This window comes from Arvicanthis niloticus, chromosome 21 (genome assembly GCF_011762505.2).
Source record: "Arvicanthis niloticus isolate mArvNil1 chromosome 21, mArvNil1.pat.X, whole genome shotgun sequence".
NCBI classification, from domain to species: Eukaryota; Metazoa; Chordata; class Mammalia; order Rodentia; family Muridae; genus Arvicanthis; species Arvicanthis niloticus.
The window spans coordinates 50,094,407-50,106,718 of NC_047678.1; the positions used below are offsets into that span (position 1 = coordinate 50,094,407).

The following is a 12,312-nucleotide window of genomic DNA, read 5'->3' on the forward strand; positions in this document are numbered from 1 at the left end:
AGAAGTCAAACATTCTGAAGATGGAGGGGTGGGGCTCCATCATTTTCTTCTCTAGAATTTATGTCTAATGAAATCTCTGACATCATGAGGAATAGAAGATGTTTTTCAGAGTTGGTTAAAAAAAAACAACAAACTAATAGCTTCAATAAAAGTAACTCTGCTTCCTGTCTTCAAGCGGAAAGATACAGAAATGTATCTGCAAATCTGCTTTGGAGCTGTAAACCTGGATCAGCCATCTAGTTCCCTTTAGTGCCCAGAAGTAGAAAGCATGAGAATCAGAGAATGCCAGGCTTTCCCACCCATGTGGGAAATGTTACACATGTCACAGTATATCCAAGTGGATATCAAGTGGGTAGTCCTGAATACCAAAGCTCCAGCTTTGCCATCTCTAGTTCAGTCAGGTAAAGTTGTAGGATCTCTTCTGTCTCCTGTCTCCTTTTCTCCATCTCTTGTGCTGTTTATGTGGATGTGTGTCTTCTTCATAATTCAAGCAATATATATATATATATATATATATATATATATATATATATATATAGTAGTTTAAAAAGTTAGTATTAAGTTAGATTTCCAAATATATTTTGTGAATTGCAGCTCTAGTTTCAGATCCTAGGGAAAACACACTAGCTCTCTGTAATACATCCTCACTGATAGAAGTGACCCACCATTCAGCTGATATCAGCGGCTTTTTCAAAGAACTTTATTAACATTTAAGATATAATTATTCCAGTGTTCCAGATGTTCACAATCAGAGATAGTAGTTGTATGAATCTCATAGATTTTTTTTATCACCCAGATCTGCTACAACTTGGTGTCTTGGTGTCTCAGGACTGAGTCGATGTGTCATGCAGGTGGTACTTGGTGGGTGGTGCCATTCATGTGGCCACCAACATGCAGAGTCATCCTTCATCCTCAGAATGGAGTGGAAGGCTGGTTATGTGTTAGAGTTTTCAAGGAAAGATTCAGTAGAAATAATCAGTGTTTTACATGGCGCTGACAGATCGCAACACTGTATCTACCTCTTTACCATTTGCAAGTTTTTAATAATTAGTTTTGTGAATGCAATCGACGGCTTTCTTCATCACCACTTGCTATTATGGAATCTTCTGTAACAAAACACATATACACTTCAAATTCAACAGACTTGGCAACACTTCAATATTTAAATCGCGGTAGGAGACTTTTTCATAAGTTACACCTAGAATGATTATTTAAGTTTAAAGTTGATGTTTAAATATTGAAGAGACATCTAAATATAGTGTGCTTAGTTTGTTTAACCAATCCTGCTAGGCTGAATAAAGCTGGACAATAGAAACCTATATAATTACAACTTCATTGACACCCATAAGTTCATGGGTGAGAAATGAACTTGAAGTAGGTGTTCAGCTGTCCCATCTGTTCTTGCATTGTTAGGGTCAGATTCTGGCTTGGCAGCCCTAACAGGCTAGGCTTGGCCACCTGTCCTCCACAGGCTAATTAAAGAAACAACTAATAGTGAAAAGCAGAAAACTATTTATTCAATCTGGCTACACTGGAAAAATCAACAAATAAAGAGGTCCCTTCCCTCCCAGCCATCCTTGAAGTAAGGTTTAGATTTCTTTTCGTGTTTGTTAAAGTACTTATTTATACTTATGTGAATGCTTGTGTGTCTTAGTGTATTAACACACACATGTGTATGGGTACCCATGGAGGCCAGAAAGCATCTGAATGAATCCCTGGAGCTGGAGGTACAGGTGGGTGTGAGCTGGCTGAGATCTGTGTTGACAACCAAACTCTGGTTTTCTGGAAGGCCCATGTAACTGGACCATGTCTCCAGCCCAGTATTAATTAGAGAGGAAAGCGTATGTATAACTAAGAAGTCCTAGTCTGGGCACACGATGCCATTCTGCCCATCACTGATTCATCCTGATTTTGGCTCTCATCTTCCCTACATGTGGTCTGGTAAATTGTGAGTACTGCTGGAAACCTCTTCTCAGAAATAAATTCCTTCTCTGGCTGGCACCAGGATTTGGCCTTTTCCTTCTCCTCCAATGAGACTCCTGGGGAAATCTCAGTTTCTTGGAGATCAATGTTTCAGTAGGTTTTATAGCCAGAAAAAAAAAATGGCAGACGTGTTTCTCTTTAGGACAGTGGATTTCAACCCTCCTAGCACCATAACCCTTTAATACAGTTCTTCATTTTCTGGTGACCCCAACTACAAAATTATTTCATTGCTACCTCATAACTATACTTTTGCTACTGTTATGAATCGTAGTGTAAATATGTGATATGCAGGATAGCTGATATGCAACCCCTGTGAAAGGAGGCTGTGACCCACAGGTTGAGAACTGCTGCTCTAGGCTCTCCTTGCTCTTGTTGAGATGGTATCTCATCTTCAAACATATTTAGGTTTTAAAAAAATAGACAGACAGAAACAAGGCCAAACTGTACATTTCTACTCTGTACTAGATCATGAGAAGAGTGCTTGAGGCCTCTTCACGCCTCCCCACTGTATCTCGTCAGCACAGTGATGTATTCTTTGCTTGCCTTGATTTTATAGATTCAAGTCGGGAAGGACTTTCCTTACAGTCACAGGGCTGGTACATATTGTCTAGTCAAAAAGTGCCAAGGACCTGGGTGTCAAGGTGTCTATGGCTGGAATGTTGAAAGCAATTGTTCTGGATTCTTTCCTTGCTTCCTTCTGTGGCAACTCGCAAATGTCTAACATTGAAATCTTTACATTTTCAAAAAATATATTCATGTTAAAATTATAACCAGCATTTGCTATGATGTGAACATTTCAGTATAGTGGTAAAGAGCAATATTGCCCCCCCCCAGCGTCTCAGACATAATTGTATTTCTATTAATGTCAATTGTTTCTTAATATAATTTACTAATCATTTATTAGTATCTTGATTTTGCCTCTTATTAGTTTGAAAGATTCCTTAAATTCTAGACTGTTTTCGTAACTTAAAGATTAAATGTATCACTAGTTTTAACATGAAAGCTGGTTTAATTTCATCTAGTAACATTAAAATGGTCTTTATTGGGGGGGGTGTTCTTCTGTTTTTGATGGGTTTGGGAGGATAGGAATGAGTCAGAGTCTCATTTAGCTTAACCTGGCCTTGAACTCATGATGTAGTAGAGAATGACCTTAAAGTCCAGGCCTTCCTGTTTCCAGCACATGAGTGTTGTGGGCATCACAGACATTTACCACCATACCTTCACTCACACTGTTGAGTTTTGATACCTTCTTCTTCCTGCCCCTTGATCAAGCTTTGTAAATAATTCTCTTTGTCCTGAGCCAGGCAAATAAAATATCCCTCATCTTCCTCTCTGGGCACATAGGGGCTTTGCACTGGGATGTGAGTAGATTTTTTGACATTCTTAGGAGAGCTGCTTACTGAGAACAATTAGCAGTGTTTGTTAAACTAGAAATGTCAAAGATAACGCATCTGTTAGAATTCTAAGTTTGGTCTGTGTTGTATGTAAGAGCCTGTTGTGTAGTCATTTCTTAAGGGGAGTCGTGTGTTAGGTGGTAGATGGTCATCAGAACTGTATATGACAAAAAGGAAGGATGAGAGTGGAAGGAAGGAAGGAAGGAAGGAAGGAAGGAAGGAAGGAAGGAAGAAGAAAGGTGGGGAAAGGAAGGAGGAAGGAAGAAAGGAAGAAATGGAGGGTAGAAGAGGGGAAGGAGGAAGGAAAGGGAGAAGGAAGAAGGAAGGGGAGAAGAAGAGAGGGAAAGGGAAGGGAAGGAAAGAGGAAATCTCTGAATCAGCATTTATTTGGGGAAATAAGTGGTATCTTATATTGTGATGATTTGTATTATTCTGAGATTTAGAACAAAAAGGGAGCTCATTTCTAAGGATGTCAATCAATAAAGTGCTTGACGTATGGGAAATTAAGCAGCCTTTTACAAACGTTCTAAATAGCCTGCCTGTCAGAACTCGATTGTTGTACTTGAGACTCATGCCTGAGACACAGTCATTAGCTTCCTTCGAGAGTTTAAAGGTTTTGTTTGTTTTACTTGGGTTTTGTTTTCACACATATAAATTATAAAGTACACACCTAGTATTTTTCCAGCTAAGTCACTGAAGTAGTTTGTCTACATGACACAATAAAATCCAATCTAGTTCTCATTAAAGCCTCACTTCTCACATAAAAGATGATCCTGTTGCTTGTCTGTGTGCAATTTCCAGGGCTCCCTACCTTCCCATGAGCCTCTTAAATGTTGCTCTGTCTCTTATGATAACCACCTTGCAGATACCTTTTATAGAGTGGCTGACGGCCCTAAATCTAGGATTCTGTGCAGCTATTTCATCTCCCGTACATGTAAATATTGGCAAGCCTAGAGGATTGTCCAACTGCCCCTATGATTCTGATTCTGTAGATGCTTTTTGTGGTGAATATGAAACATTTAAAGCATGGGTTTCAGCTGGGGTGTCAAGTTGTTGATAGACAGCCAGGTTTTGTTCTCCTCAAAATGCCTGACACACCGGCTGCTCAGGAGAGTCCTGCAGTGGCTGAAAGAGGCTGAAGATGGTTAAAAGAAGTCCCATGCTCAGCTCATAAGAAAAAGAGATATCTGGCCATCCTATGAATCACTAAATTGTAAATTAAATCTTTTTAAAGTGTTTAGTATCATAGCAAATGTCTTCACCCTTGAGGTGCAGGGACTCTGCTTGTTAATCTGATGCTACTGTGTCAGTCAGCTTTTCGATACTGTAACAAATTCCTCTGATACACCTTATAAACAGAAAAGGTTTACTTTAGTTCACAGTTTTGGAGATATCAGTCTATGAGTTGGCCCAGCCCTCTGAGCAAGGAATTGTATTGTGCAGCAAACAGGTGGCTGAACAAAACCACTTTCCCGACTGTCAGGAAGTGTGGAAAGAAGGGAAGTGACCCGAGTCCCACAGTCCCCTCCAAGGACATGACTGTTAACCTTAGGCCCTCATTAGATCCTACCTAGTAAATTTCTTACCACCTGTTGACAGGGCTACCCAGAAACCATTGCTCAGGCACACACACACACACACACACACACACACACACAGCATGTAGTTAACCAGTTAACCGGTGTTTTTGGTCAGTAACTGTTAAGAATGCCAAAAAAAAAAAAAAAAAAAAAAATGGATTCTTGAATTTGGCTGAATGGAGAAATTTTATATTCATGTTTTGTTTCCTGGTAGCTGAAAAAGAAAATATTTCATGTTTGTGGGAGGATGAATATTTGCACAGGGCATAGAGCAGCAGCAGCTTGAGAAGGGCACATGGTGTATGGTGTGCCAAAAGTGTAGCAGGCTGTGAAGACAGGGCTTTCTGCAGCTTCCAGGGTGCTCTGCCTTGGGAGTGCTGCTGGCCACTCTCCAGGAGACTCTGCCCTTGAGATCTTTGTTCCCTCAGCTCACTGATTCCCCACCCCAACTCCAGTTTTCAGTTTGCAAAGTCTCTCATCAGAGAAGACCTATCTATCTGTAGTCTTGGTAATATTGGCTGAGGGAGGAGGAGGAGGAAGGGTGTATCTGGGTGTTTGACACTTTAGAGAGGAAGTGAGGCCCTAAAGGACAGCTTGAAAAGCTTGTATCCTTAATGTCTTTGGGACCAGCTAACCAGGAAGAGTTGTAGTCTGGTCTTAAACCATTCCGTAGCTGTGAATCGATTAGGGGTTGCAGCCAGCTTGAGTTTATTTAAACTGAAAACTGAAAACTATTTGAATAGAAACCACACATGTAAGTGACAGATCTTTTCATGAATGTTGTGTGTCTGCGTGTGTGTGTGTGTGTGTGTGTGTGTGTGTGTGTGTGTGCCCAGCATCCCACATGGATGGTAGATTGCAATGTTTAGCATGTTTTGTACTGGAAATTATAGTCAAAACATTTGAAGACTGTTATACTTGTAGCATAGCCTCTGGAGCATGAATCCAGGAACATTGAGCTCCCTTGCCTCTGTCAGGCACTCCTGGGGCCCTGGGCTTCATTCACTGAGCTCTGAGCTCTGTTTCTTTTGGGTCTTTATTTGGAGATGTACTGAGATCAACTCTGAACAGCATTAGGCCCAGGCATACACAGGTACCATTTTCCTCCCTGCCTTCTCCCCCTCTGAATATTTATTCATATTCATGGCTATCTTAACTGCTGCATGTGTGTTCTCTTCTGACCTGGAATCCAGTTCTTTTCTTTATTGAGGACCTCTGGAGGCCTCCCAGCCACCATGTTGACATCTGTCTTTTCTTTGTCCTCCCAATCTTCCTTATCTCCCTCAGCAGCTTCTGCACTGGAAATAGTTGGCTTCTTTTTCCTTTGAGTGCACTAGCCAAATAAGTTTATTATATTTTTTCCATCTGTTATGATGCAATAATGTAGTCAGGCCACTACAGAACAGAGTCTTCTATTTCCATGGAGTCAATGTATTTGAAAATATCTGTCAAGAATTTGTGCCTATACTAAATGTCTAGACTTTTTCATGCCACTATTGCCCAAAGCAGATAAAACTTAATTATACCATATCAGGTGTGGCAAGTCACCCAGAGCTGATGTAAAAGACATGCAGGGTTTGCATAGGCTCTCCATAAATAACTTGTTATTTGTCTAAGGGCTGAAGCATACAGGGGTCTCATATGTGCTAGAATAGGCATACCTGGGCTCAGTATCATGCTGCCATTTAGTTATCACGTTTAACCAATCCTTCTGCAGGGGCTGGGCATCTCAGAGCTGGTCCATACTTTAGGTCCTGGTCTACAGGCAGCACAGCCAGTGACAGTGCTTTTGAGGACATGCTTGTAGGATTAGAGAGAGGGATTTTATGTTCCTTTCAGTGATTAAGAACAAATTCACATTTTATATTTTGTGTGTCTTCTTCATTCCTGTTTTTCTAGCAACTGGTGTTTATGGCATTTTGTGTAAATTTGGCTGATACACACTGACATTTTGGATTTTTTCTCTTTTTTAAGCTTTATGCCTTTAATATTATATAGGAATTAATAAACATTTTTTTATTAATATAACCCTCAAGAGCAAACTCCATGTTGCCTAGAAACATTAATTCTACTCATGTGCTAAGAAATTAAGATAATATAAAATATTTTCATACACATTTCTATCTTGCTTTTAGGAAAACCTTTCTGTGAGTAAGATTTCTTTTTATTTGATATTTTCTTTATTTACATTTCAAATATTATTTCCTCTCCAGGTCTCCTCTTTGGAAAACCCCTATTCCATCCCCCCTTCCCCTGCCTCTATGACAGTTCTCCCTCACCCATTCACCCACTCCCACTTTCCTGCTCTGGCATTCCCCTACACTGGGACATTGAACCCTCACCACAGGCCTCTCTTCCCCCTGATGTCTAACAAGGCCATCCTCTGCTATATTCAGCCAGAGCCATGGGTCCCTCCATGTGTACTCTTTGGTTGGCCGTCTAGTCTCCCGGGGAAACTGCTCCCCTGTAGATGGTTTGAACATTGCTGCTGGAGTCCACGGTTTGCCACTGATTGTCTCTAAGAATCTTCAGCCCAGATGGCCCCACCCACTAGAGTCAGTGTGAATGATAACAGCAGAACTGTAAACATGTTTTGGAGGGGTTTTTGGGTTTGTGTGTGTGTGTGTGTGTGTGTGTTTCTAAATTCACAAAATTAAAACCAAGCTTTAGGAAAAAAAGGAAGCACAATGGCAGATGGAAAGGGATGACCAAATCTGTCTTTTGCTGGAATAAGGTTTTACAAGACTGACTTTGTAATGGCTGCTTCCGTGTCTGCCTGTGCACTGAGTAGCACAGGGCCGTGTAAGCGAGAACGTCCCCTCTTATGTTACTTGGATGGCTTCTTTTCTGCCTGATGAGAGTTTTCAGTTTGCTCAGCTTTGTTTCCTAGCTCAAGTCTCCTCCACAGAGTGCAGATTTTAATGATGGGGTGGAGAGGAATAAGTAATCCGGCACAGTTACCGCTGCCGTCACAAACAATGCTGGAAGAGAGTCTAATCAAGGCCGCTTGCCAATAGATATGATTAAGCTAAATTTAATTCACCCAGAGATTTGAGAATGGGAACATTGCATCCTCTCAGAAGAGAGTTTTCCTTCTTTGGGGAAACCAAGGTAATTATTCCTCAAACCTTCTGCGCCTGCATTTGAAGACTACTCCATTTGAAGCCGACCTCCTTGGGTGTTGCTCATTTAATTTGTCTGAAATGTCACATCTTTTGCTTATGTGTTTGTGACTTAAGGGTGTTTTGTTACCAGAATACAAACAGAGTTTCTGTCTTAATTTGAGTTATGATTGCCTTTATTCATTTGCCTGGTTGGTGTGCCTTTTGTGGGAGAAGGGAATTTGAGGGACTGCACAGGGAGACCCAATTACCCTTTGAAAACACATCTCCTATCAGTCAAGATATTGAAATGGAAGTGGAAACTCGGTACATAGGGCTACTTTTTAAAACAGACATAATAGTCTAGGATTGAGCAAGTTAGTTCTTTAAACATTGGTAGGTGAGTTGACTTTGCTTTCATAGCAAATAGTTGATACATGTAAGCAGTTAACAGACATCTCTTCCTCCCTTCTGGGACCCCTCTAGACATAGCCATGACTTTCCTGAAGGCTTTGGGCTGCTAGATTCTGCTGAACACAAGCTCTCCCCCTGGCTTCTGTAAACCCATCGGTTGTCTTGGTAGGATGCATTACTGTCAGGAAACACATGTATGCATGCGAAGATCACCTTTCATACTTGAAAGTCCAGTTAAGTCCTGATGGCCACACTCTGAAAATGAAGATTACATTCTCCAGGATGTAAGGTTCAAACCAATCGGGTTGTGATATCCCAACACTAGTGTTTCTCTAGTAACAACAGAAGACTTACAAGTTAACATTTAGGTGAATCAGAATAAGACTGGGAGGAGGAAAAGCAGACAGACGAATGGCAGACAGCTACAGATGCTCTGGGGAGCCCTGTGTTTAGGACAGTGAGAGAAACAAAGCCACCACAGTTTGGTCATCGGGGTATGTCCAACATTGTGGCGAGCCTTTGAGAGCATTCACCATTAGTTATAGGAGCTGCAGAGAGATAAGGCCTCTCAGATGCTCACACAGAGGCTTTTCCCTACAGAAAATCTTGGCTGTTCATGTCAGTGGACTGACTTGTTCCGAGACTATACAGAGTAAGAATAGTTTGCCCATGATTGTGGTGTGAGTGGAACTATGAGTGTGTCCTGAGGGCAAGGCAAAGGGAAGAGGATGACTGTGCTTGCAGATGTTTTACCAACACGATGCAGATGCTCGAAATGATTGCTACCATTTCTATGAACTGTGTGTCGAAACTCAGGGTTGACATAGATCACCCCAAACCTGTGCAGCTTTGTAGCCAGATAAATACTAAAAACCAGGGACACCTCTAGTAAACACACTGATCTTCCTGGTACAGATTCCCCTTCTTTATCCTAAACTCTAGGGCTGCAGCTCACTCCCTCTGTTAAAGGACCATGAATCTTTCTCTTCAAGTGGAGACTTCTTCCTGCCCGCTTAGCTCCGGGAACCAAAGAGTTTGCCTTCCTCCACAATTATTTCCCCATTTTTAAAGTTCAGGAAGGGAGCAGGAAGCTTCACAAGCCTTTACTCTGTTCTTAAAGGTTTCCAGGACAGATTAATGAGGTAGGAGGGAATGTATCCTGGACACCATGAAGTTTGTTCTTATTCTTTCGTGTATACAGGCAAGATGTGGCCTCTGGGCAGAACCTTTAGCTAGATTTAAAGATACCATGTATCTCTTCAGATTTGCCTCTAGTTGAGAAATTTGTCCGTTTATATCAGAGTTGTATGTGTATGAAGAATTAGGTTTCTTTTCAGTGACTGGAGGTGCTGCTATGGGGATCTCTATTCTAATCTGTTTTTTAAGAAGAATGTGTTGTAACCAAAGAAAGACTGCCTTGTGACAGAAACAGGGATAAAAAGAGAAAGGACTGTAAGAACTAGAATCACTTGAGTCTAGCAGTCATCTGGGTATATCAGAGATAGGCTCCAAAGCCCACCGTGAGCATGGATACTTGAAATATCAGATATTCCCCAGCCTGATACATGAGCGCTGTGGTGCTGTCTGTAGGAGCCTTGTAGTTTAGATGGCTGTGTGGTGATGGCCAGGAGGGACTACACAGTGTGTGAGTTACCAGGGGAGGTGATCATTCTTGTCATAGGCACAAAGGAGTCAGACAGCATGAGGCTTCTACATACTACTTTTAGAATGGTGGGTTTTTTAAATATTCTAAGAGTTTCATACATGAGTACTTTGAAAAATGTCTGCCTTGCTCACTCTCTCCCTCTATTTCCTCTCATGTCCCACCCTCCCTCTCAATTCATTCATGAGCTTTTCTTCCTTAATTATTGTTAGACACACACATACCATAGACTACACACACACCACGCATACACACACACATACTATATACACCACATACATACCACACGTACACAAACACACATCACACACACCATACATACACACAAACACACCCCATACACCACACACACACCACACATACACACACATGCACATACACACCACACATGCACACTGTACACCACATACATACCACACACACACACTGTACACCACATACATACCACACATATACACACACATCACACACCATACACACACACAAACACACACCATACACCCACACAAACACACCACTCATATACACACACAAACAACAACACCACATACACACACACCACACATATGCATACACATACACCATATACCACACACACATACACACTATATACCACATACATACCACACATATACACACACATCACACTCCATACACACACACCATACACCACACACACCCACCACATATATATACACACACAAACAACAACACCATGTACACACACACCACACATATGCATACACATACACCATATACCACACATACCACACATATACAAACACCACACACACACACATGCACATACATACTACATGCAAACTATATACCACATACATACCACACATATACACACACATCACACACCATACATATACACACAAACACACCCCATACACCACACACACATACCACATACACATACACCACACATATATACCACACATACCGCACACACACATGCATACACATACCTATACACCACACACATAACACACATACACATACACATACACATACCATATATATACACACACTACACACACACACACAGTGTTCTTTTTCCTTTTCTTTGCTCTTTGGAGATACCAGCTTGTTACTTTGCCCTGGATGGCCTTGAGGTCCTGGTCTCAAACAATTTTGCTGCCTTAAGCCTCCTGAGTATCTGGGGCCACAGGCACGTGCCGACACTGACACTTCCTACTTTCGAGTCTTTCCTAAATCATACTTGAGGTTCCTCCACAATTTAAAATACATTGCAAACAAAGCCCTTCCCTGATAGGTACAAGATCCACCCTTGATCCTTGTTCTCCTTTGAGTAGCTGCTGTTACTCCCTCTTGCGTTTTTGAGTGGGTTTGTGCTATCTGCGCCTGTTTGGGTGGCAAACGGGCTATTGGAATATGATGAACTGCAAACTCGAAGACCTAGACTTCTGATCTTGCCCTTCACTTCTCCGAACACATGAATAAGACAGGTTCAGAATAGAGACCGCATTCCAGCTTACACTGGTATTGTAGGTAATTGGTACCGTACAGGGCTCTAAGGCACTAACTACTGTGAACACACACACCATCATGTTATCTTTTAACAGTAGTATATAATATATTATTTAATATAATATAAATTTGTATGCAGTAAATATAAAGGTAATATACAATATAATATTTATGTGCAATATGACTATATATTTATTTCATATTAGTATAATGTTATTAAAATACAATATAATATAAAAATAAGCTATCTATGCTTATGCTTTTAGCTTGGTTCTTACAGTATTCTGTTAAAGATAGTCTTCTTGTCTGGTTTTAGGACTCACAGTGTATAACCATCTTTTCTAGTATCCTGTATGTTGCTCATAGATTGATCATGGTTGTCGAACTGTGGTACAAATAGGTTAGTGTTGCCTCATGCAGCCTTTGAAGAAAATGAGGCTGTTTTATGCCTAGTTTGCCCATTGCAAGTAGTCACATGTGGTCAAGAGACGCTTGAGATGGGGTTGGTGAGACCAAGAAAAAAGCCAGATAACTTTAATAGTGTGAGCTTTAAATTAACTAGAATATAAACAACCACTGGTGGCCACTGGCTACCAGATCAATCCCAGTGAGTCTATAAACACTCTATTTCATGCTTGTTATCTATCAGGTTTATTACACTAATGTCCAGGGTATTTTTC

The 12,312-nt window shown here is 41.0% G+C and overlaps 1 protein-coding gene across 4 annotated transcripts in view; it reads left to right on the forward strand.

The window, feature by feature from the left end:
* Ptprm (protein tyrosine phosphatase receptor type M) overlaps positions 1-12,312 on the forward strand; it is a 799,636-nt gene that overhangs the window by 369,261 nt on the left and 418,063 nt on the right. The window lies entirely within an intron of this gene.